This window comes from Rhineura floridana, chromosome 9, assembly GCF_030035675.1.
Source record: "Rhineura floridana isolate rRhiFlo1 chromosome 9, rRhiFlo1.hap2, whole genome shotgun sequence".
In the NCBI taxonomy this organism is placed as follows: domain Eukaryota; kingdom Metazoa; phylum Chordata; class Lepidosauria; order Squamata; family Rhineuridae; genus Rhineura; species Rhineura floridana.
This window is the reverse complement of record NC_084488.1, coordinates 82,960,338-82,985,395: the sequence shown is the minus strand read 5'-3', so window position 1 is coordinate 82,985,395 and position 25,058 is coordinate 82,960,338. Positions and strand designations below refer to the sequence as shown.

At 43.4% G+C, this 25,058-nt stretch overlaps 1 protein-coding gene across 1 annotated transcript in view; it reads left to right on the top strand.

Annotated features, from left to right (window-relative positions):
• Positions 1 to 5,815: 5,815 nt before the first annotated feature.
• EXOSC9 (exosome component 9) overlaps positions 5,816 to 25,058 on the top strand; it is a 40,835-nt gene continuing 21,592 nt past the window's right edge. Inside the window, exon 1 of the mRNA XM_061585200.1 lies at positions 5,816 to 5,837. The gene's annotated coding sequence lies outside the window, so the exon portion shown is untranslated. The remainder of the gene's footprint in view (positions 5,838 to 25,058) is intronic.

The window sequence follows — 25,058 nt, the reverse complement described above, 5'->3', positions numbered from 1 at the left end:
GGCAAAACAGTTGCAAGCGCACTTGGAGGAAGCGGATTATCCGGATCCATTTCAATCGGGCTTCAGGCCTGAACATGGGACTGAAACAGCCGTGGTCGCCCTGGTAGATGATATGAGGAGGGCGTGGGATAGGGGCGAATGCACCTTCCTTGTCCTCCTTGATCTCTCAGCGGCTTTCGATACCGTTGACCACGTTATCCTCTTGGACCGCCTGGAGAGGTTAGGTGTGGGGGGCACTGTATTGCAGTGGTTCCATTCCTTCCTCTCTGGTAGGTACCAAAGAGTGGCATTGGAGGATGAGGTTTTGGATCCTTGGCCTCTCACTTGTGGGGTGCCACAGGGTTCCATCCTCTCTCCGATGCTGTTCAACATCTATATAAAGCCGCTGGGGGCAATCATCAGGAGATTTGGCTGCAATGTCATCAGTATGCAGATGACACGCAGCTCTATCTCTCATTTAAATCTGCACCGAGGTTGGCTGTAGAAACCCTGTCCAAGTGCCTGGAGTCGGTGAGTGGCTGGATGGGAAGGAATAAACTGAAGCTGAACCCTGACAAAACCGAGGTACTGTTTGTGGGAGACAAGGGAAGGCTGGGGGATTTGGACCTGGTGCTCAATGGGGTACGATTGCCCCTGAAAGACCAGGTCCGCAGCCTGGGGGTCATTCTTGACTCCCAGCTGACCATGGAAGCTCAAGTCTCAGCTGTGAGCCGGGTGGCGCTGTATCAACTCCATCTGATACGGAGGCTGCACCCCTACCTTCCCAACCATCTGCTCCCACCGGTAGTACATGCCCTGGTCACCTCTCGCCTAGATTACTGTAATGCGCTCTACGTGGGGTTACCCTTGAAAACGGTCCAGAAGCTGCAACTGGTACAGAATGCGGCGGCTCGTCTGATTAAAGGCAGCCACCGGCAAGATCTAATCACTCCAGTGCTGAAGGAGTTGCACTGGCTACCAGTTGTTTACCGGGCCCAATTCAAGGTGTTGGTTTTGACCTTTAAAACCCTATACGGTTTTAGCCCAGTCTATCTGAAGGAGCGCCTCCAGCATCGTCAGGGATGCCGCTCAACAAGATCAGCCTCAGAAGACCTTCTCTCAATCCCACCGGTTAAAACAGCTAGACTGGTGAGGACTAGAGAGAGGGCTTTTTCAATAGTGGCCCCCACCCTGTGGAACTCTCTCCCAAATGATCTCCGCCATGCCCCTTCTATTATGAGCTTCCGCCGGGCCTTGAAGACCTGGCTCTTCAGGCAGGCTTTTGGGGTGGGTTAGGTTTTTATTGTTATGGTTTTAAATGTTAACGTTTTAATGTATTGTTTTTATCTTGTACGTCGCCCAGAGTGGCTGGACATCCAGCCAGATGGGCGACTAATAAATTTAATATTATTATTTATTATTTAGCTATGTTAGGCTGCAATCCAATACACACTTTCCTGGGAGTTAGCCCCATTGAACTCAATGGAGCTTACTTCTTAGTAGACATGTTTCAGATTATAGCCTTAGTCTGTTGCAGCAAAAACAGTGTCTAGTAGCATTTTAAAGAAGTGGGCATTTATTATGGTATAATCTTTCGTGGGCTGCAGTTCATGAAAACTTATACCATAATAAATTTGTTAAGCCTTTAAAGTAACACTAGGCTCTTTGCTGTTTCTGGTTCCCAATGCCACTCTCTCAACATAATTCGAGAGTCTTGACATCAAGAGCCAAGACACTGAACACTGTATGTATGTATGTATGTAGTTATTTGTTTATTTTCTTAGTCGCCCATCTGGCTGGCTATCCAGCCACTCTGGGCGACGTACAAAATAACCATACAGATACAATAAACATTAAAAATCTGGACACAAGATAATAAAATCTAGCCCACCCCAAAAGCCTGCCTGAAGAGCCAGGTCTTCACGACCCGGTGGAAACTCAGTATAGAAGGGGCATGGCGGAGATCATTTGGGAGGGAGTTCCACAGGGTGGGGGCCACTATTGAAAAAGCCCTCTCTCTAGTCCTCACCAGTTTGGCTGTTTTGACTGATGGGATGGAGAGAAGGTCTTTTGAGGCTGATCTTGTTGGACAGCATAGCTGATGATGCTCGAGTTGCTCCTTCAGATAGACTGGGCCGAAACCGTATAGGATTTAAAGGTCAAAACCAACACTTTGAATTGGGCCCGGCAAGCAACTGGTAACCAGTGCAACTCTTAGCACTGGACTTATGTGATCTTGCCGGCAGCTGCCTTTAATCAGGCGTGCCGCCGCATTCTGTACCAGTTGCAACTTCCGGACCGTTTTCAAGGGTAGCCCCACGTAGAGCACATTACAGTAGTCTAGGCGAGAGGAGACCAGGGCATGTACCACCGATGGGAGCAGGTGATTGGGAAGGTAGGGGTGCAGCCTCCGTATCAGATGGAGTTGATACAGTGCTGCCCGGCGCACAGCTGAGACCTGAGCTTCCATGGACAGTTGGGAATCAAGAATGATCCCAAGGCTGCAGACCTGCTCTTTCAGGGGCAGTTGTATCACATTGAGCACCAGGTCCAAATCCCCTAACCTTCCCTTGTCTCCCATGAGCAGTACCTTGGTTTTGTCAGGGTTCAGTTTCAGCTTATTCCTTCCCATCCAGCCACTCACCGACTCCAGGCACTTGGACAGGGTTTCTACAGCCAATCTCGGTGAAGATTTAAATGAGAGATAGAGCTGTGTGTCATCCGCATATTGGTGACACTGCAGCCCAAATCTCCTAATGATAGCCCCCATTATGTAGATGTTAAATAGCATCGGGGAGAGGATGGAGCCCTGCAGCACCCCACAAGTGAGAGGCCAAGGATCCGAAACCTCATTCTCCAATGCTACTCTTTGGTGCCTATCAGAGAGGAAGGAACAGAACCACTGCAGTACAGTGCCCCCTATGCCTAATCACTCCAGGCGGTCCAACAGGATACCATGGTTAATGGTATCAAAAGCCGCTGAGAGGTCCAGGAGGACGAGGAAGGTGCACTCACCTCTATCCAACGCTCTCCTCGTATCATCCACCAAGGCAACCAAGGCTGTTTCAGTCCCATGTTCAGGCCTGAAGCCGGACCGAAATGGGTCCAGATAATCCGTTTCCTCCAAGTGTGCTTGCAACTGCTTCGCCACCACCCACTCGACTGCCTTGCCCAAGAATGGTAATTTTGAGATTGGGCGAAAGTTGTTCAGATCTTGGGGATCCGAGGAGGGCTTCTTTAGAATTGGTTTTATTACTGCCTCCTTGAGAGCTGATGGCATCACGCCCTCTTCCAAGGATGCATTTACCACTACCTTGATCCCCTCACCAAGTCTGTTCTTGCAGCTCATAATGAGCCACGATGGGCAAGGATCGAGTAAGCAGGTGGTTGGCCTTAAGGTTGAAAGCACCTTGTCCACTTCATCAGAAGGAAGAAGCTGGAATCGATCCCACATCACCGGAGAACCACTGGCCGTCTCTGGCTCACTCACTGCATCCATGGCATGCAGAATCGAACTCTTTAGACAGATTTCATCCGCAAAGTGCTTTGCAAACTCATTACAGGAGGTCTTAGAATGTCCCATCGGTTCTGAAGCAACTGGACCGACCAGGCTTTGGACCACTTGGAACAGCCTCCTGGGACAGCACTCTGCAGACGCAATAGAGGCAGCAAAAAAATCCTTTGCTGCCCTTATTGCCACATGGTAGAAGCTCTTTGACTTCATTCAGTGTGCATTTCTTCTGCTCTGTGACAATGAAGGCAGAAGGAGACCTCTAACATTATCTCTCTGATTGGACACTGACCAAAATTGGAGAATGCTATTTGCTTGCAGTGAACAACATCCTCTGAGTCAAATCACCTGAAGAAGAGGATGTGTTGAGATGTTTTAAGTCCTGAGGTTATCATTTAATTGATCCATATGTTGGACAGAGCTGAAACATCAATTAAAATCTTTTATCCATTGATGGACAGCTCATTCCAAAAATATTACAAACAGTAGCTAGTGATGAAAAGTACCTAGTTATAACAGACAGCTGCTTATATTGGACTAGAAACTAACACTGAGCATAGTTCACTTGCCACAGATGGCAAACTGCTACAACTAGAGGTGTTACATTGTCAGCCTATTTCTGATGTTTGGGCTCTGCTGGTGGTTATGTGTGGCCAAAGTATCAGCACCCACACACAAAAGTAGGATGTCAGCTGGCTTGGGAGAGACCAAACGTTTGCAGAAGTATAAAAAAACTGTAGAAAATATTCAGAGGGGGGGATCCGTCAAATAGCCCAACAAAGATTGGGTGTGTTCCATGGCCACAGAATGCTAACTGACTTTTGGGAGAAGGGAAATGGATTCTTGAACAGGGATCACTACACCGTAACATTTTTTGCAGAGGCCATTTATCTCTTCTATTAGACAAAAATAAATGTGTGCTTTCTTTAGAAGAGAAACAGACTCCATATAGGGCAGGAGTGAGGAACCTGCGGCTCTCCAGATGTTAGACTACAACTCCCATCATCCCTTGCTGGCTAGGGCTGATGGGAGTTGCAATCCAACAACATCTGGAGAGCCACTGGTTCTCTATCCCTGCCCTAGATTTTTCACTTTTAATAAAGTGTAAAATCCAATGTTAGTCATTCCCAGAATAGACAAACTGAAATCAGTGGACTCTGAATATGACTACCATTGGATATCACCCTTTGTGTTGTGTTCATAAAAGTGGCAGAACCACAAGATTAGCAATTAATTTGAGATCTAGAAGGAGCAGTACCTAATGTTTTATTTCTCCCCCCCTGAACTAAACATACAGAAAGTGGCAATTTTAATATAAAACTTATAAATTGAGGATAGAGTGGCTTTTTAAAAAATAAACTGGGCATAGAGTGAGAATTATTCTCAGCAAAAAATGGACAACCAATATTTACATGCCAATATGTGTAAATTCTATAACTTTAGAAACAGCACTTAAGTTGGCAAATAAACTGTTGCATTTTCATTCAGATCTTCTGCAAGCAAATATAAAACATTCAGATAGTATTTAAGTACCGTATATTCCGGCGTATAAGACGACTTTTTAACCCCGGAAAATCTTCTCCAAAGTCGGGGGTCGTCTTATACGCTGGGTGCTGAAAAATAGCTGCCGAGCCAGAGGCCAGGCCGGGATGACGCGGGCAGGAGGACAGACGGCGGGGCTGAATCAGAGGGGCCGGGGGGAGGGTCAGCGAGCGGCATGGAACATTTCCGAGACACAACAAAGCTGCAGTAGCGGTCAATGGTCACGGCTTAGAGGAGAAGGGGCGCCTCCATCCCCTCCCTGCATATACCCGAAGGCTGCCCCGAGGGAGCCCGGCCGCTTGGCTCCCTACTGCCCCCGGCTTGCCGAGCGGCAGGGAAGAAGTTGCCGGAGCTCCTTATTCGGGCCGCCACCGAGCGAGCGCAGCTGCGTCAGGCCCGGCATGTGGGGGCTGGAGCTCGGGGGCGGGCGAGATGGCTGGAGGTCACTGCTGGATCCAAGGAAGCCCTTCTGCGCCCAAGTCTGCTTGGCCCCGGGGAGGAGGGCAGGTGCTGGGCGAAGGGCGTGATCCAGCGGCCGCAGGGAGGGCCCGACTTAGGGTCCCCGGTGAGCCTCCTGGCAAAGCGGCAGGGGGTATTGGAGCCCCAATCTCCTGGGTCCTCTCGACGGCAGGCGGCGGAGGCGCTGCGTTTCAGGCGCCATTGCAGCGCCGCCGCTGCGTGGGAAGCCGCAGAAGAGACCCTCCCTCATCCCTCCCCCCCCCCGCAAAAAAAATCAATTAAACCGGGCGCCGGAGAAAGAAAGGGGAATATATATATTATATATCCATTTGACTTCCTGCCAAACGTGAGTGTAAGGAACTAGAGCTCTCTCCTCCTTGCAACAAGTCTCTCTCTCCCCCCCCCCACTTTCCTTCCTTCAGCGTCCCCCTCCTGTCCAATCCTTCCTTCTTCCAACGCAGTTTTGGGTTCAGGAAAAGATTAGCCAAAGCAGGCCAGTCCGGAGCAATTCTGCTTCCTCTGGTGAAACTGACTAGACTTGTTAATTTCAACGGGTCTGCGCCAGGCAAGTTTCTTTTAAGCCATTTGGGGTCGGAGAGGGTGAGTGGGGGGTGACCTTCCTTTTCCCCTCCGTCCTTCCCCCTCCCCATCTTCTCTTTCTCTCCTTCATCAGGTGAGCAAAATATTAAGTTGGATCGGTCTCTTTTCTTTCCTTTAACGGGAAAATGCTTATGGGGGTTATCCAACAATTCAAGTCACTTTTAGAGTAGACTTGAGCCCATCGGTTTCAAATGGAGTGTGTGAATGTTTGTCTCTTCTGAGCCTGACTGGGGCGGCGCTCGTGACCCCGCTTACCTGGGAGTAAGCCCCGTGAAAGTCAAGAGGACTTACTTCTGAGTAGGCATGGCTGGGGTGACGCGGTCTCCCTCGAATTAGAGTTGGGAAATGTGTGATCGGCTGCGGGCTGGCCTCCAGGAAAGTTCTACTCCAGAGGAGACCCACTGAAACTAACGGAGCCCGGCCGTGCCTGTTGATTTCAGCAGGCCTACTTTGTGGCCAAGGTTGGGTCCAGTCCTGCTTTTGATTGCATGGAGCGCTTAGGCGTTTTTTCCCCAAGGAAATTCATGCTCGAAAGAGTTTGCGCCGCCCAGTTCCGCTGCATCGTTACTCTAAAGTAAGCCCCCCCCCCGGGGGCTTCTTCACTCCCAAGCAAAGCCCGACGGGAATCGCCTTTATTCGGAAGTAAAGAAGCCCCCCCCCTTGCCTGCCAAGGTGAACTTTTCGCATCGACGCATCCCGTTAGCAGCCCAGCCCTCTGCACGTTTACTCGGAGGTAAGGGGGATCCCCCGCCCCAGACGCTTAGGATTTTGCAGCCTACTTGGAAGGAAGCCCTGCTATGTTCAAGGGCGGTTACTTCCAAGTAAAGGTGTGTGGGATCGTGGCCGTGAAGCTCTGGGCAAGCTGCTTTTAATAGCTAAACTTACTTTGAGGCCGGGTGTGTTCCTTGAGCTGTGCATTCCCCGCCCCTGACTACGGTAATTTTTATAAGGAGATTTGGGGGGGCAGTGTAAATTCACAGCCCCCCCCTTCCCCACGGATCTGATTCATTGCTGCAGAAACAACACTGGCGTTCATTTTCTTCTTGGAAAATTAGAGTAATGATCATTCCCTTCCCTCCTTTTTGATGCTGTTTCTCAGAAATCCTATTCTATAGAGGATGGGGGCCCTTTCCAGGTCTTCTCCCCTCCCCTCAAATCTATAAGCCCCCCCTTTTGTTTTCTCTTCCTTTTAAAATAATCTTTTAAAAATATATATGAAAAAGATTGTGGTTGGATAAAGTTTTTTTTTAACTTAGGGGTTTTTGGGGGGGAGAACCCCGACCTCCCCCCTTCTTCCCAGCTTGTGTTGTTTCTCTGGGATGGGGAAGCAGATTTTTGTTAAAGGCCTTTGGTGTTTTGAGAAATGGAAGAGTTCTTTGCAGCTGACTACAAATGTTTAGCCAAAAAAAGGGGGAGATAGGAGGTATGATGTATGTTTTTCTCCCTCCGCCCCCTGAATGTCCAACACTGTTGCTAGCTGGGGAGGGGTCATCTCTCTGGTTTTTGCTGGTGATTGGGCCATTGTGGTTGGGACAATGTTCTGTTTGTTTAGCCCTGTTCAGCTAAGATTGTGGATGGTGTCCCCACCGCCCATCAGTGCCTGAAAGCCATGTTTGTGCATGATAGCTCTTTTTTATTATTATTTTTATTGGGAGATGCTTCTGCTTGCCTTCCCAAAATATGTTGCATCCCTGTGGAATATTTTAAGTCCACCTTCCCCCAAGTGTGCATTCTCCCTGGCTCAATTTCTTCTTTCCTTCCCCCTCTCTGTTAGATCCAGGAAGTGCCCGTCTCCTCTTGAGGCCTACACCAAATCTTTGCCACCCACTATAGATACATTTTTTTGCAAATTCAATGCACCGCAGCTCCCCGAAATAAGTTAGCAATTCTTATTCTGTCCCCTGTGTGTGTGTTTTGGGCTTGGTTATTTATTTTTGTCTCCCCCCCCCCTTGTTTGTGAAAAGAGAATTGTTGCAGCTAGGTCTGTCCAAGCTAACTTGATCGCTAAGACCTTGGAAGGTGGCAGGGGAAGCTGCATCTGTGTGTGTTTAAATGCAGGGCATGTGGGCAAAGTCATGGCAATTCTGTATGCTTTTTCTTAAGCTAAGCTGTTTGAATTTGCAGTGTGGTGGTTCTGTTAGAATCGGCCTGGAAATGGAAATGTTTGGGGCACAGCACCCTCTGCCAACCCAGGGCCCTCTAGATGTTTTGCACGACCACTCCCAGCCAGCACAGTTGGGAGTTGTAGTCCGAAACATCTGGTGGGCACCAGGGCAGGGGAGGCTGCGATGCAGGCTAAAAAGAAGCAATGGCAATCATAGGGACTAGTGTTTTGTGCAGTAGACTATTCCAAAGTTAAAAGGTGCCAGCACAGGCTGATGTCATAATCTTATTTTTAGGGTGTGGAGCTTAAAAACACCCAACTCATCCCTGGCACTTGTTTCGCTCTGTACCACCCTGTCCCCTAGCTAGGTTTTGTTTCATTTTATGTGGCGCGGTGTAGCGGTTAGGATGTATGCCGAGTTTTATTTTATGCTAGTGGGGTATAGTGGTTAGAGAATTGGATTAAGACCTGGAAGGCTGGGGTTCAAATCCCCTGCTTTGTATACAACAACCAGCCAATCGCCAGTAAGGTACATCGCTTGCATGTCATAAGCAGGGGTAGTCTTATGCGGCGAGTATATCCCAAACTCTATATTTTAACTGGAAAAGTTGGGGGTCGTCTTATACGCCCAGTCGTCTTATACGCCGGAATATACGTACTAGGATATTCTTTCATATTTAATCAAACTAATGTTTGTGTATCCGCATAAACTGTCATCATCATAAGAACATAAGAACATAAGAAGAGCCTGCTGGATCAGGCCAGTGGCCCATCTAGTCCAGCATCCTGTTCTCACAGTGGCCAACCAGGTGCCTGGGGGAAGCCCACAAGCAGGACCCGAGTGCAAGAACACTCTCCCCTCCTGAGGCTTCCGGCAACTGGTTTTCAGAAGCATGCTGCCTCTGACTAGGGTGGCAGAGCACAGCCATCACGGCTAGTAGCCATTGATAGCCCTGTCCTCTATGAATTTGTCTATTCTTCTTTTAAAGCCATCCAAGCTGGTGGCGATTACTGCATCTTGTGGGAGCAAATTCCATAGTTTAACTATGCGCTGAGTAAAGAAGTACTTCCTTTTGTCTGTCCTGAATCTTCCAACATTCAGCTTCTTTGAATGTCCACGAGTTCTAGTATTATGAGAGAGGGAGAAGAACTTTTCTCTATCCACTTTCTCAATGCCATGCATAATTTTATACACTTCTATCATGTCTCCTCTGACCCACCTTTTCTCTAAACTAAAAAGCCCCAAATGCTGCAACCTTTCCTCGTAAGGGAGTCGCTCCATCCCCTTGATCATTCTGGTTGCCCTCTTCTGAACCTTTTCCAACTCTATAATATCCTTTTTGAGATGAGGTGACCAGAACTGTACACAGTATTCCAAATGCGGCCGCACCATAGATTTATACAACGGCATTATGATATCGGCTGTTTTATTTTCAATACCTTTCCTAATTATCGCTAGCATGGAATTTGCCTTTTTCACAGCTGCCACACACTGGGTCGACATTTTCATCGTGCTGTCCACTACAACCCCGAGGTCTCTCTCCTGGTCGGTCACCGCCAGTTCAGACCCCATGAGCGTATATGTGAAATTCAGATGTTTTGCTCCAATATGCATAATTTTACACTTGTTTATATTGAATTGCATTTGCCATTTTTCTGCCCATTCACTCAGTTTGGAGAGGTCTTTTTGGAGCTCTTCGCAATCCCTTTTTGTTTTAAGGGTTTTTGTTTTAAGGGTTTGTTTCAAGGGTAGTAGTTGTTTTTACTTCATGCCTTATAGGAGTGGATCCTATACCTATAAGATGTCATGCTAAAAATTGAAATCCTAAAATATGCATATACTTGTTTGAGGAAGGAATGAGAGGTGTATACTGGCAAGGTTAGAGAACCTGTGGCCCTCCAGTTGTTGATGAACTACAGCTCCCACCATTCTTTATCATTGACCGTGCTGGCTGGGGTTGATGCGAGCTGGAGTTCAGCAACTTCTGGAGGGCAACTGGTTCCCCAACCCTGCCCTGTGTCGTATCCAACAAGCCTGTTATTCCAATACATATAAATTCAAGGCAAAACAAGACATGTAGGCCATCTTAGTCTTCATATTTCCCATGTGGAGACAGAACAATGTAATGCTCATGTTGTTATTAATGAGAAGTTTTCATGAAACATTGCCAGTGAGCTGGAAAAGTTCTCAATCCTAACTTAATTTATTCAGCTTAGAAATCAATAGTGCTGTGGATTTCAGTAACTCAGTGACTCTTGGGCAAACAGATCATCCTTGCTGTATCAGGGTGATAAGCTGTATCTAAAAACAATTCCGCTCACTAAATAAATGGAAGCAATTTCAGGTGTCTGATCATTTATCTCTTTTTCCTTGAAAAAGCAACTGCTCATTCTGACTTTTTAATCAATATGTACAAAAGAGTTATATGAACAATATAGATTCACTTTTAAACAGTGAAAACATTTCACAAAGTCATCAACAATAATTGGCGGTCATACTTACGCGATGTTATTCAGTAACCATCATGAACACTTTCCCCCCCTTTCTGTTTTTCTGCAGGAGGCCACCCAGGAAACCTTATTGATGCTGTACCAGTTGCCTAGCGACAGAACTCGCCTTCACAATGGCTTCCCCACCCCTCCCCACCCCACCGGTGTTATAAGTATAATATAAATAATAATTTACTGTTACAACAAAACACTTTTAGTGCATTGTGGCTGCAACCCTATACACACTTATTTGGAGTAAGCCTCCCTTAATGGGTCTTACTTCTGAGCAGGGCTGGCCCAATACATTTTGCTACTGGAGGCAAAAGACAAGATGCCCCCCTCCCTTGCTGGCATGTACAGAACCTGACTGGACTGGCAACTGAATTTTATTTCAACACTGGTGATGGGACAGCATCCTCCACCACACTTGAGGGCAACAGGGCAGCTTAGGAGTTGCAGGGCGGGCCATATTTCATTCATTCATTTATTCATTTGTTCATCATTTTATCTGTATGCCGCCTTTCCACAAAATATTGTGCTCAAGGCGGTTTACAACAAGGTGAACAGAAATACATCTCAAAAACAATTGCAAAAACAATTTCCTAATAACACAAAATAACAGTAACATAACAACAAATAACAGTAACATAACAAATATAACAGGAAACAAAAACAATCTTTCAATATTATGAACATAATGAAACTCTTTAAAAACACATTAACACCCCCCAAGCCCCTAAGGAAAACCATCTACTATATCTCCTACAAAACTTCATTCTTTTCAATGGAGGCTAGTTTTGGCAGCAGCACAGTCTCTTTGTAAGCAAAGGTGTGGACTCCTTCTCTTGAACACAGGTGTAGGCTTCCAAAGTCACTTTGGAGTAAATGGGGCAGGGCAGGTCTTCTAAATTTCATATATATGTCATACGTAGCTCTGCTCTCCAACACTTTGTTGTCACTTGATGTGACCTCCAGCATTTGTCCCGAGGCAGCTATTTCATTTTGCCTAATGGTGGGGCGGCCCTGCTTCTGAGTAGGCATCTGTAGGATTGCACAGTCAAATGGTATTCATTGTCTCTTGTAAAACTTAAGTCGTTGTTGTTTGTGTCTGAATGTTAATATTCAACATTTTTGTGGTGACTTATAATTTTTATTTATTATATTTCAATCATTTCTATAACGCTTGATAAATAAAAAAATATAAAAACTCAAGGTGGTTTACAACCTAACTTAAAACATCCAATAAAACTTTACAAAATAAAATGTTACAAATGAAGGTCAAATACAAAACATACATTTAAGGTAGCATGATTAACAGGAAAACAAAGCAATCTCTCAAACATAACAAAAATTACAGATAAAAATCAAATACAAAAATACTGTAAAACTCCACAAAACAGCATAATTGCATCTAACAAAATAATTGAAATAGAAGCTACACCCGCACTTCTCACAGTAAACTCTCCCACATAACTTCTTAGCAAATCATCCACGTACAAACCTGACTCTCAAGCATTCCTGCCAACCATACAGATAACACAGCTGTTCCCCAGCCAACCATTTGTTTCAAAGCAAATGTCTGGTCTACAAAACATCCTTGGCAGCATAAGCATAATTTATAACCAACTCATTTGTCCACCTCCATCTAGGGCAATACAAGATCATATCGAGCCTTACCCTATCCTGGTCCAGTCTCTCACACTGATATAATTTAGAAGCTTAAGGCAAATCACAATCAGAGCCCAGACAAAAATCTGCTTCCTTAGCTGGAAACTGTCTTTGGTTCAGCAGTATAAAATTCTACTGTCTTGGCAATGTCAAAACCAAAATAGATTTTTATGTTAACTTGTACAAACTCTCAGTCTTATAGACTAGTATCTCATAGTAACCGCAGAGATGCTGCTTATTTATTCAGTTCTGAAATCATTTACCCTGGAGCATGTTTTATGGAATGGGAGCCTTAACCTAAAGCTCTTTGGGAAAGAGAGGTAGATTAAGTTCGCACGTTCAAACCAATTTCTAAGCTATTCGTATCTTAGCTAGAAACAGATTTACAACAGATGGGGTGGGGGTGTGGATAACACACAACTGGATAAAATCTATATTTTTATCCAGTTGTATGTATGACAACGGAACAATGAGTGTGGGTTAACACTGTTGGTTCACAAGTCAATATTGTTGCAAGAGGTAGGGAAAAGTCAAGATGATGGTGTGAGTTACTTTTCAAAACTTAAGCTGCAATCCTGTACTCTGTTGCATACATTAAATTATCTTCAAAATACATGGTACTATAGCATACAAACTGGGCAGAGAACAGCAAGCTCAATGAAAACCATAACTACTTCCCACCCACCTGAATAGTTAATAAAGTTGACTTAAGTCCATATAACAATTGTTTATATATTTGCATGTATAACCAAATACTAATGACAAGTCAGAAGAAAATCACCCTGTGGTTTATAGATTACAACAAAGCCTTTGATTGTGTAGATCATGAAAAACTATGGAATGCTTTAAAAGAAATAGGGGTGCCACAGCATCTGATTCTCCTGATGCACAGTCTTTACTCTGAACAAGAGGCTACTGTAAGGACAGAATATGGAGAAACTGACTGGTTCCCAATTGGAAAGGGTGTGAGACAGGGATGTATTTTGTTTAGTCTATATGCAGAACATATTGTACGGAAAGTGGGATTGGACCAAGATGAAGGAGGTGTGAAAACTGGAGGAAGAAACATCAATAATTTAAGATATGCAAATAATACCATACTACTAGCAGAAACCAGTAATTATTTGAAACGAATGCTGTTGAAAGTTCAAGAGGAAAGCAGGAGGACTACAGCTGAACATCAAGAAGACTAAAGTAATGACAACAGAAGATTTATATAACTTTAAAGTTGACAATGAAGACATTGAAGTTGTCAAGGATTATCAATACCTTGGCACAGTCATTAACCAAAATGGAGACAACAGCCAACAAATCAGAAGATGGCCAGGACTGGGGAGGGCAGCTATAGAGAACTAGAAAAGGTCCTCAAATGTATCATTGAACACTAAAGTCAGGATCATTCAGACCGTGGTATTTCCGATCTCTATGTATGGATATGAAAATTGGACAGTGAAAAAAGCAGATAAGAAAAAAATCTACTGATTTGAAATGTGGTGTTGGAGGAGAGCTTTGCGCATACCATGGACTGCAAAAAAGACAAGTAGTTGGGTGTCAGAACAAATTAAACCAGAACTATCACTAGAAGTAAAATGATGAAACTGAGGTTATCATACTTTGGACACATAATAAGAAGATGTGATTCACTAGAAAAGACAATAATGCTGGGAAAAGCAGAAGGGAGTAGAAAAAGAGGAAGGCCAAACAAGAGATGGATTGATTCCATAAAGGAAGCCACAGACCTGAACTTACAAAATCTGAACCGGCTGGTTCATGACAGATGTTATTGGAGGTTGCTGATTCATAGGGTTGCGATAAGTCGTAATCGACTTGAAGGCACATAACAACAAAACTAATGACAAGATTTTTACTTTGGTAGCCTTTTCTCTGCATGTTTCATGGTATGTCAATTTATATTATGCATATTTCTTGCTGCATGGAATGGGAAGTAACTAACCAATATGGAACATGTGGCAATTAAGGAAGCCAGAAGCAGCATAAAGCACATTTTTATTAGTCTATAAAATTGAGGTTACTGGAGCAAACTGAGAATGGTATTTCTTTCAACATTCAATTTAGTCTGTAAAATATGCAACATTAATTTTGTCATGGATGTGTACTTTGTGTTCATGACAGATTATCATATTCTTCTCTCATTTTGTCTAGTGCCTTAAGCAACAGAGCAAGAATTACAGCACAACCCCATACATGTCTACTTCTTAGAAATATATCTCTGTGCAAGAAATAGGGCTTACTCCCAGGGAAATGAATACAAAATTGCAGCCTAAAAAATATAACATGTGCACTGTGGAGTAATAGATCAGATATACAACTAAAACAGAATCCTATGCAGGTTTATTTGGAAGAAAGTCCCAATATGGGACATAGGATTATAGCTTTAATGTCTCTAAAGGCCAAAATTCTATGGAGTTAGTCCCATAGCGAGTCTTAGAATCATAGAATAGTAGAGTTGGAAGGGGCCTATAAGGCCATCAAGTCCAACCTCCTGCTCAATGCAGGAATCCAAATGAAAGCATTCCCGACAGATGGCTGTCCAGCTGCCTCGTGAATGCCTCCAGTGTCAGAGAGCCCACTACCTCTCTAGGTAATTGGTTCCATTGTCATATGGCTCTAACAGTTAGGAAGTTTTTCCTGATGTCCAGTCGAAATCTGGCTTCCTGCAACTTGAGCCCATTATTCCATGTCCTGCACTCTGGGACGATCGAGAAGAGATCCCGCCCTCTGTGTGACAACCTTTCATGTACTTGAAGAGTGCTATCATATCTCCCCTCAGTCTTCTCTTCTCCAGGCTAATCATGCCCAGTTCTTTCAGTCTCTCCTCATAGGGCTTGGTTTCCAGTTCCCTGATTGTCCTTGTTGCCCTCCTCTGAAACTGTTCCAGTTTGTCGGCATTCTTCTTGAAGTGCAGAGACCAGAACTGGACGCAGTATTCAAGATGAGGCCTAACCAGTGCTGAATAGAGGGGAACCAATACTTCACGTGATTTGGAAACTATACTTCTGTTAATGCAGCCTAATATAGCATTTGCCTTTTTTGCAGCCACATTGCACTATTGATTGTGATCAATGACAATTTCAAGATCCTTCTCACATGTCGTATTGCTGAGCCAAGTATCCCCCATCTGATAACTGTGCATTTGGTTTCTTTTTCCTAACTGTAGAACTTTGCATTTATCCCTGTTGAATTTCATTCTGTTGTTTTCAGCCCAATGCTCCAGCCTATCAAGGTCCCTTTGAATTTTGTTTCTATCTTCCACATTATTAGCTGTGCCCCCCAATTTTGTATCATCTGCAAATTTGATAAGCATGCTCTGTACCTCCTCATCCAAGTCGTTAATAAAAATGGATTACTTCTAAGTAATCTAGCTATTACTCAGATATAAAGAGATATAATGATCCAACTATTATATATCCTTATGGTGCAAGCATTATCTTTTTGAAAACTGCTTAGAGGCTTTTCACAATCAAGCGGTATATACATCTTTAAAATCTCCTTTCTTCTGCTGCTAATAACAATGCTTATACTTTTCCATGTTTCTTGTGTACTTTTGGTTCATTATGATGATGATGATGATGATGATTATGTAGCCTGCCCTTCACCAATAGGTCCCAGGGTGGGTTACAAAACCTAAAATACAATATTAAATATGAATAACCCAACACCTTCATAGAAGAAATACATATGCTACATACAAGAAATACATATGTAGCTATATAAGCTACATACTGGAGCAGATAGCCTCATGCTTAACCATCCCTTTCTGCAAGGCCTAAATGAACACTTGCATATACAGCAGATCAGTAAGCACTCACTCTTCGCAAGCTCCCCAACAATATATTAAGAAAGATATTAAATCTGTGATACTCTTGTACCACGCTTCACTGCTACAAGCATTTAACCATCAGCTTCATGTTGACACTTATTAAGGTAAGTGTTCCTGGAATTTCTCATCACAGCAGGCATTTCAGTGCTTTGAAATGACTTCTTAGATACTATCACGCAACAAAAGGAGCAATCCCACATCTGCCTAATAAAGGGATTCCTGGTGAGATTTGTAAAACACAGGAGCAATAAATGCAGGAGTAAAATTGTCTCCAATCTAGATTGTGTACATCTGCCAGCTCTGAAGAGCTTTGTTATTATCTATCACCTGTTCAGAAGGAACAGGAGGCCTGAAACCAAGGGTGCTTTCACACTGCACTTTATTCCGTTATTCTCACGATTTCTTACCTGGTAATTTGCGCATTATATTTGAGCTTTCACATGACATACTGGGTAGCTCTGGAATTCTGGTGGAATGTAGTGCAAGTATAGCGCCAATTTCCGCAATAAATGATACCAGAAATAATCTGTTAGCAAGGCTGGGAATCCGGAAGATCACAGGAGTTTTTCGCTAGCTGCTGCCGCTCACGTGACAGGCATCCCAGCATGCAGTGCATTCCTGCCCTTTAGTCATGCAGTTGTTGTTTTTTGCCTGATGAACGTTGTACCGGTATTCCCGCATCGGCGCAGATAGCAGCAGCATTTCCCACACACCCCCATCTTGATACAACTAAAACCATTTAAAAAGTCAGATCCTAAAGGGAGAGGGCTTGCATGGCAACAGGACAAGATCTTAGACCTCCTACACAGTGGGGAACAGTGTGCATGGGTGAAGGACGAAAACAAGCCGTGTGAAAGACAGTTGCACAAAATGCCGCTATATCGGCTGAAAAAGTACTCTTCCGTATCGCAAGAGGTACTGAAGTGTGAAAGGGATTTTAGAAATCAGGACAGAAGCGCTACCTTTTTAATCCATTAAACTAGCACTATTAGCCCCATGTGTGAAAGCAGCCCAATACTCCTGCCAGTGCTGACTGTTACTTGACCAAGGGATATGTACTTTGGAAACCAGTGTCAGAATATATAGACATTGAATTCTGGATATAAAGATCATGTGCACAGCACCTTTTTCTATGTACAGTTCCTTTTCTTCTGGATCAGGCCAAAGGCCCATTTAATCCAGGATGCCGTTCTCACAATGGTCAGCCAGATGCCTATGTGAAGCCCACACGCAGGACATAAGCACAACAGCACTCGACTGTATTCACAGGCAAACTAAATGGAGGTAGCATAGTCATCATAGCTAGTAGCCATTAATAGCCTTATCCTCTATGAATTTTTCTAATCCTCTTTTAAAGCCATCCAAGTTGGCGGCCATCGCTACGCCTTATGGAAACAAATTCCAAAGTTTATGCACTGTGTGAAGGAGTACTTTCTTTGTCTGTTCTGAATCTTCCAACATTCAGATTCATTGGATGGTCCCAATTTCAAGCATTATGAGAGAGAAAGAAGTGTTTTCCTGTCCACTTTCTCTGCACCATGCATAATTTTATACCCCTATATCATGAATCCCCTTACCTTTTTTTCTAAACTAAGAAAAGGACAGTAACCTTTCCTCATAAGAGAGTTGCTTCAACACCCTAATCATTCTGTTTACCCTTTTCTGAACCATTTTTAGCCCTATGATATTCTTTCTGAGATTAAGCAACCAGAACTGTACACAGTGTGCAAAGAGTAGTCTTGCCATAGATTTGTATAATGGCATGATATTGGTAGCTTTGTTTTCAATCCCTTTCATAATAACCCTCAACATTTTCACAGCTGTCATGCTCTGGATTGACATCTTCATTGAACTATCTACTATGATGCCAAGGTCTCAATCCTGATTCGTGTGTCAGTTCTTCTGACCCCATTAGCACATATGTGAAATTAATATTTTTTGCTCAATGTGCATCACTTTACACTTGCTTATACTGAATTATAAAGCCACAAGAGTGGCTGTATACTATAGTCAGCATGGATTTTTGCATTCTGCAATGTTAAAGTGCAAATACCCCCATGCCATTCTGATGCTTCCCATAAGCCCGACACTTGACTATACCCTGGTGTCCACTATGGATTCTGGAAAAAAAATTCTTCTCGCATCTTCATTGGGATGACCAGGCGAGCCCCCCTCATTGACAGTCCATCTTGAACAGTGATGTCATGGTGCACCTGCCAGAATTTCAGACACTCCTGGTCAAGTAAGCATTTTTCTGGCCATCCTTCCACACTGTACTGTGCAGTCTTACACAAAATGGGATCTGTCTGCTGGCCCTTCCCAATTTCCTGCAAGCATTTGTCTGAGGTTGAAAAACCTGCCACAGTGGACTGGATATATTCTGCAACGTCCTGTTCTAGTTACCCATTTCCACATTCCCCCAGAAGGTGTCTAGAAAGTGCATCTGCAACAGTCAATTTCTTCCCTGGTACATGAGTAATATCAAAGGCGTATCTCATCATTCTCATCCGGAACCTTTGTAACCAAGGGGTCAGATCATCCAATCTCTTGGTAGTGAAAATGGGAACAAGGGATTTATGGTCTGTCTCAACCATGAATTGTAGTCCTGTAACAAAGGCCTGGAGTCGTTCACATTCCCAGGTGATGGCCAAACCCTCCTTTCCAGTTTGATCATACCGTTTTTCAGATGGTGACAAGGTCCTGGAAGCAAAGGCAACTGGACAGATATACCCCTCATCCTGGGGCTGTAACAGTACAGCTCCCAACCCATAGGATGAAGCATCTGCAGAAATAACAGTCTTTTTCAAAGGGTTAAATGTCACTAGAATAGGCGCTGTCATCAGGGCCTGCTTGATTGTTTCAAAGGATCATTCTTGACATGTGCCCCAGACAAATGCATTGTCCGCTTTTAACAGTTGGTTGAGTGAGCCAGTAAGATCAGATAGGCAAGGCAAAAATCAACTCAAGAAGTTCACCATACCCAGAAATTGTCGGACCTCTATGGTAGATTTGGGAACTGAGAATTTTCTAATTGCTGTGATCTTCTCCGGGTCTGGATGTATCCCCTCACCATAAATAACATGCCCTAAGAAGCAGACTTGTTGAACCCCGAACTCACATTTTTCATGGTTAAAAGTGACATTTGCCTCTGCCAGCGGCTGTAGGGCCTGTCGTAATGTTGCATCATGTTGTTGCATAGTGGTCCCTGTAATGATCAGATCATCCATGGGGCATAGCACTCCCTCAATGCCTCTGGGGAGATGGCTCATCCTCTTCTGAAAGTGCTCTGGAGCTAAGGTAATTCCAAAGGGCAGTCGCTTAAAGCAATATCACCCAAAAGGAGTCACAAACATTGTCAGTTTTATGGAACATTGTGTCAATGGGATTTGCCTAAATCCACTGTTTGCATCCAGTTTAGAGGAAAATCTTGCTTCCCCCAACTGCCCAAGGGTCTGTTCAACACTTGGTATTGGATGCAGTTCTCTTTTCACACTTTTATTCAAATGGGTGAGGTCCACACAAATGTGCACATCTCCATTTGGCTTGTTAATAACAACTATGGGAGCACACCAATCAGTGGGCTCATCAACTGGCTCAACGACTCCTGTTTCAATCATTTTTTCCAGTTTCTGTTTGACTTTGTCCAAAAGTGGAATGGGCACACTGACAGAAAAGGGTTTTGGATCTTCTTTCAGCTGGATCTCATATGGAGTCTTCATCAGACCAAGTCCCTGGAAGAGTGTGGGGTATTCTGCATACAGATTTACCCTTGATTTTGTGGTTGACATAACTTATTCCAGGCGTTTGACTAATCCTAAATCTTCACATGCTGTGAGTCCCAACAGGGGGACATTCAAGTCCTTTCACCACATAAATCATTTATTTGATGTGAGTGCTCTTACTCTGCAAAACAGTGCTGAACATTCCCACAGTTGTCAAGACTTCTCTTGAAGGTCCACTAAGGGTTTTGTCAGATTCCAAGAGGCTTTTCTTGAACTTTGATTTAAATAGAGTTAATGGGATTGCTGTAACATCTGCTCCTGGGTCCAGTTTAAACTCTACCAGTTGTTCATTGTCCTGGATTTGTGCCATCCAGGTTTTAGTTCTGGTTGCTTGATCCTCTGTCAGGAACCCCAGGAAGCCAATTGGGTGTGTTGAAATTTGTCTCACAATTGAGCCTGCAAAACATGCCTTTGCAAAGTGTCCCTTTTTATTGCAGTTATGGCATACGGAATCTTTAGCTGGGCAATTGTCCTTTCTGTGTTTCTTCCCTTTACACCACAGGTATCTGTCCTCATGGCTTGAAATATTAACTTTTTGAACTGTCCCTGTGGGTACTTTCTGCTGTAAGTTTATTGCTCCCCCTGGGTCTTAATTCTATCTACTTGATGCATGCTGTTGCCGCCATGGATGTCCAATTGCTGTTTCTTCACACTCTCCTGTTGCCTCAACTATATTAACTGCTTTTTCCAGGGTTAGCCCTTCATCCAACTGTAAGCATTCAGACAGTTTGAGATCTGTGACTCCCACAACAATCCTGTCCCTGATCATCTCATCGTGCAGCATGCCATATTCACAATGTTCAGCTAGTGAGTACAGAGAGGTAATGAAGTCATCTACAGGCTCTCCCTCCTTTTGCCCACGTGAATTAAACTTCACTCTTTCATATATTACATTGTGCCTCACAGTGAAATGTCTCTCAAATCTTCTCATCACGTCATTTTTTTAGATCATCTGGACTCACTTGGAATGAAAGCAGAATATCATCTGCCTGGTCTCCCATTAAGTAAATAAGGGGGTTCATTTACTCTTCTTCAGGTTTATTATTTAGCCCTGAAGCTATCCTGAAACACTCAAACCTGTGCCTCCATCTAGGCCACTCTGCTGGGGTTGCAAATGCAGGAGATTGAACCTGAAAAGAAGCTGCTGCCATTTCCTCTTTGCCACAGACAGTGGGTGTTCTCTCTCACCTTCAGTCTTAGCAGGCTGGATCAGGCCCAATGTCCGTGGCTATTTTCCTTTTCCTTTTTCCTTCACCAAAGCTGTGGGTGTCAGAAATCCACTGAGCTTTGACCTAGGAACTAACTACATAAAAGCCAGATCCTTTTGGACTTTTTTCTGCCAGAGTTCTCATAATTTGTTGAAATTAATTAAAAATCAGCCATGTTCACAGAGTATTTGCAATCCTATTACTGACCTTGCCCCATACTCTGATCTTCATCTTCTGCAGTTTAAAGGTTTAAAAAATGCCTTGCTGATTTTTAATTAATTTAAGAAATTTAGCATTGAACTCAATGATAAGGCCAGGCATGCTCAGTAAGAACCAACACTGTTATAAAAGCCAGACTCACAGTTGCTGAGCTTGCCTAATCAGAGCCACACCCACACCAGACCTTTATATCATTTTACACAGTCACCCTGGGAAGTGTAGTTTGTGAAGGGTGCTGAGAGGAGACTCCTATTCCCCTGACAGAGCTCCAGTGGCTAGAGTGGTTTAACAGCTGCTCTGACAAGCTCTGTGAGAGGAACAGGGCATCTCCTAGCAACTCACAGCACCCTTCACTAACTACACTGCCCAGGATTCTTTGGGAGAAGCCATGACCGTCTGAAGTGAAATAACGGTCTGGTGTGGATGTGGCCAGTGACACCTTTGGTTTAAATTTGGGTGGGAGGCTACACGTGCCTGCTGTAGGATAAAAAGGTGGAGGAAACCCTGAAAAACAATGATACTGTTCACAATGGTTTCCTTTTGGAAAGGAAAGGGGCCCAATGTCTACCCATCCAAACTCCTCCCCTCCCCCTTCCTTCCTCCTCCTCCTCTTTGGCACATGTTACCAAATTCTTCCAAGCTACACAAGAAGTGGATTGGACTGTGAAAGACCAACCCAAAATGTGTTTGCATTTTGACAAATTTGTTGTTGTTAGGTGCCTTCAAGTTGATTACAACTTATGGCAACCTTATGAATCAGTGACCTCCAATAGCATCTGTCGTGAGCCACCCCGTTCAGATTTTGTAAGTTCAGGTCTGTGGCTTCATTTATCTCTTCTTTGGCCATCCTCTTTTTCTACTCCCTTCTGCTTTTTCCAGCATCATTGTCTTTCCTAGTGGATCATGTCTTCTCATTATGTGTCCAAAGTATGATAACCTCAGTTTCATCATTTTAGCTTCTAGTGATAGTTCTGGTTTAATTTGTTCTAACACTCAATTATATTTCTTTTTCGCAGTCCATGGTATGCGCAAAGCTCTCCTTCAACACTACATTTCAAATGAGTTGATTTTTCTCTTACCAGCTTTTTTCACTGTCCAACTTTCACATCCATACACAGAGATTGGGAATACCATGGTCTAAATGATCCTGACTTTAGTGTTCAGCGATACATCTTTGCATTTGAGGACCTTTTCTAGTTCTCTCATAGCTGCCCTCCCTAGTCCTAGTCTTTTTCTGATTTCTTGACTATTGTCTCCATTTTGGTTAATGACTGTGCCAAGGTATTGATAATCCTTCACAGGTTCAATGTTCTCGTTGTCAACTTTAAAGTTACATAAATTTTCAGTTCTCATTACTTTAGTCTTCTTGACGTTCAGCTGTAGTCCTGCTTTTGTTCTTTCCTCTTTACCTTTCATCAGCATTTCTTTTCAAATCATTACTGGTTTCTGCTAGTAGTATGGTATCATTTGCATATCTTAAATTATTGATATTTCTCCCTCCAATTTTTACACCTCCTTCATCTTGGTCCAATCCCGTTTTCTGTATGATATGTCCTGCATATAGATTAAATAAATAGGGTGATAAAATACACCCCTGTCTCACACCCTTTCTGATTGGGAACCCATCGGTTTCTCCATATTCTGTCCTTACAGTAGCCTCTTGTCCACAGTATAGGTTGTGCATCAGGACAATCAGATGCTGTGGCACCCCCATTTATTTTAAAGCATTCCATAGTTTTTCATGATCTTCAGAATCAAAGGCTTTGCTGTAATCTGTAAAGCATAGCATGATTTCTTTCTGAGATTCCTTGGTCCGTTCCATTATCAGCAGACGTTTGCGATATGATCTCTGGTGCCTCTTGCCTTTCTAAATCCAGCTTGGACATCTGGCATTTCTTGCTCCATATATGATAAGAGCCTTTGCTGTAAAATCTTGAGCATTACTTTCCTTGCATGGGATATTAAGGCAATAGTTCGATAATTACTGCATTCCCTGGGATCCCCTTTCTTTGGAATTGGGATATATATTGAACACTTCCAATCTGTGGGCCATTGTTTAGTTTTCCATATTTCTTGACAAATCTTTGTCAAAATTTAGACAGATTCAGTCTCAGTAGCTTGTAGCAACTCTGTTGGTATGCCATCTGTTCCTGGTGATTTGTTTCTTCGAAGTATTTTAAGAGCAGCTTCCACCTCACATTCTAAAATTTCTGGTTCTTGATCGTATACTTTCTCTGTGAATGAATTTGTCATCCTTGCATCTCTTTTATATAGTTCTTCAGAGTATTGCTTCCATCTTCCTTTTATTTCATCTCGATCATTCAGTGTGTTCTCCTGTTGATTATTCAACATCCCTACTCTTGGTTTAAATTTCCCTTCAGTTCTCTAATCTTTTGGAACAGGGCTCTTGTTCTACCCTTTTTGTTGTTCTCTTCTATTTCTATACAATAACTATTGTAATAGTTCTCTTTGTCCATACATACTAGTCGCTGTATTGTTGCATTTAGGGTTCTGACCATGTTTCTATCTTCTTTTGCTTGTGCTTTCCTTCTCTCTTTAACCATTTGAAGAGTTTCTTCAGTCATCCATTGAGTTCTTTCTCTCGTTTTAACGAGAAATATTGTCTTTTTGCGTTCTTCCCTGGTAATGTCTCTGACTTCACTCCATAGTTCTGGTTCTCTGTCAACTAAGTTTAAAGCTTCAAATCTGTTTCTTATTTGATCTTTATATTCTTCTGGGATGTTATTTAAATTGTATTTTGGTGTTATGATTGCTTTGTTGTTGTTCTTTAGCGTTACTCTGATTTTCAATATTACCAGTTCATGATCTGTACCACAGTCTGCTCCTGGTCTTGTTTTCGCAGAAAGTATGGAACTTCTCCATCTTCTGCTTCCAATTATATAATCGATTTGATTCCTATATTGCCCATTAGGTGATGTCCACGTGTCCAGTCGACCTTTCAGTTGCTCAAAAGATGCGTTGGCAAGAAACAAATTACTGGCTTCACAGAATTCAATAAGTCTATTTCCTAAGCCCCATTTCCCCACAATTCCTAGTTCTTCTCTTTTCCCTGCTTTTGCATTCCAGTCCCCTGTGATTATCAGCACATCTTATTTTGGTGTGTGATCAATTTCTTCCTGTATTTCTGTGCAAAATCTCTCCAATTCCTCTTCTTCTACGTTTGCTGTTGGAGCTTAGTCTTGGATGGTGGTTATGTTAATAGGTTTCCAGTTTAATCTCATTGATGTATGTCACTCAGACCCTGCCTTATAGTTCCTAATTGCTTTTGCTACATCACTTCTCACTATTAAAGCAACCCCGTTTTTTCTTAATTTCTCATTTCCTGCATAAAATATTTTGTTCTTGCCTGATTGAAAATGTCCCATTCCCATACATTTTAATTCACTCACACCAAGTATTGTAATGTTGATGTGTTCCATTTCTTGCTTAATAATTTCTAACTTTCCCTGGTTCATGCTTTTCACATTCCATGTTCCTATTGTGTGCGTCGTACAACTCTGGACTCTCCTTTCACATCTGTGCGCATCAGCCTCTGGGCTTCCTTTCGGCTTTTACCCAGCTGCGTCATTAGTCACAGCGCTACTAGTACTTGTCCTTTGTTCTTCCCCAGTAGCTCGGTGAGTGCCTTCTGACC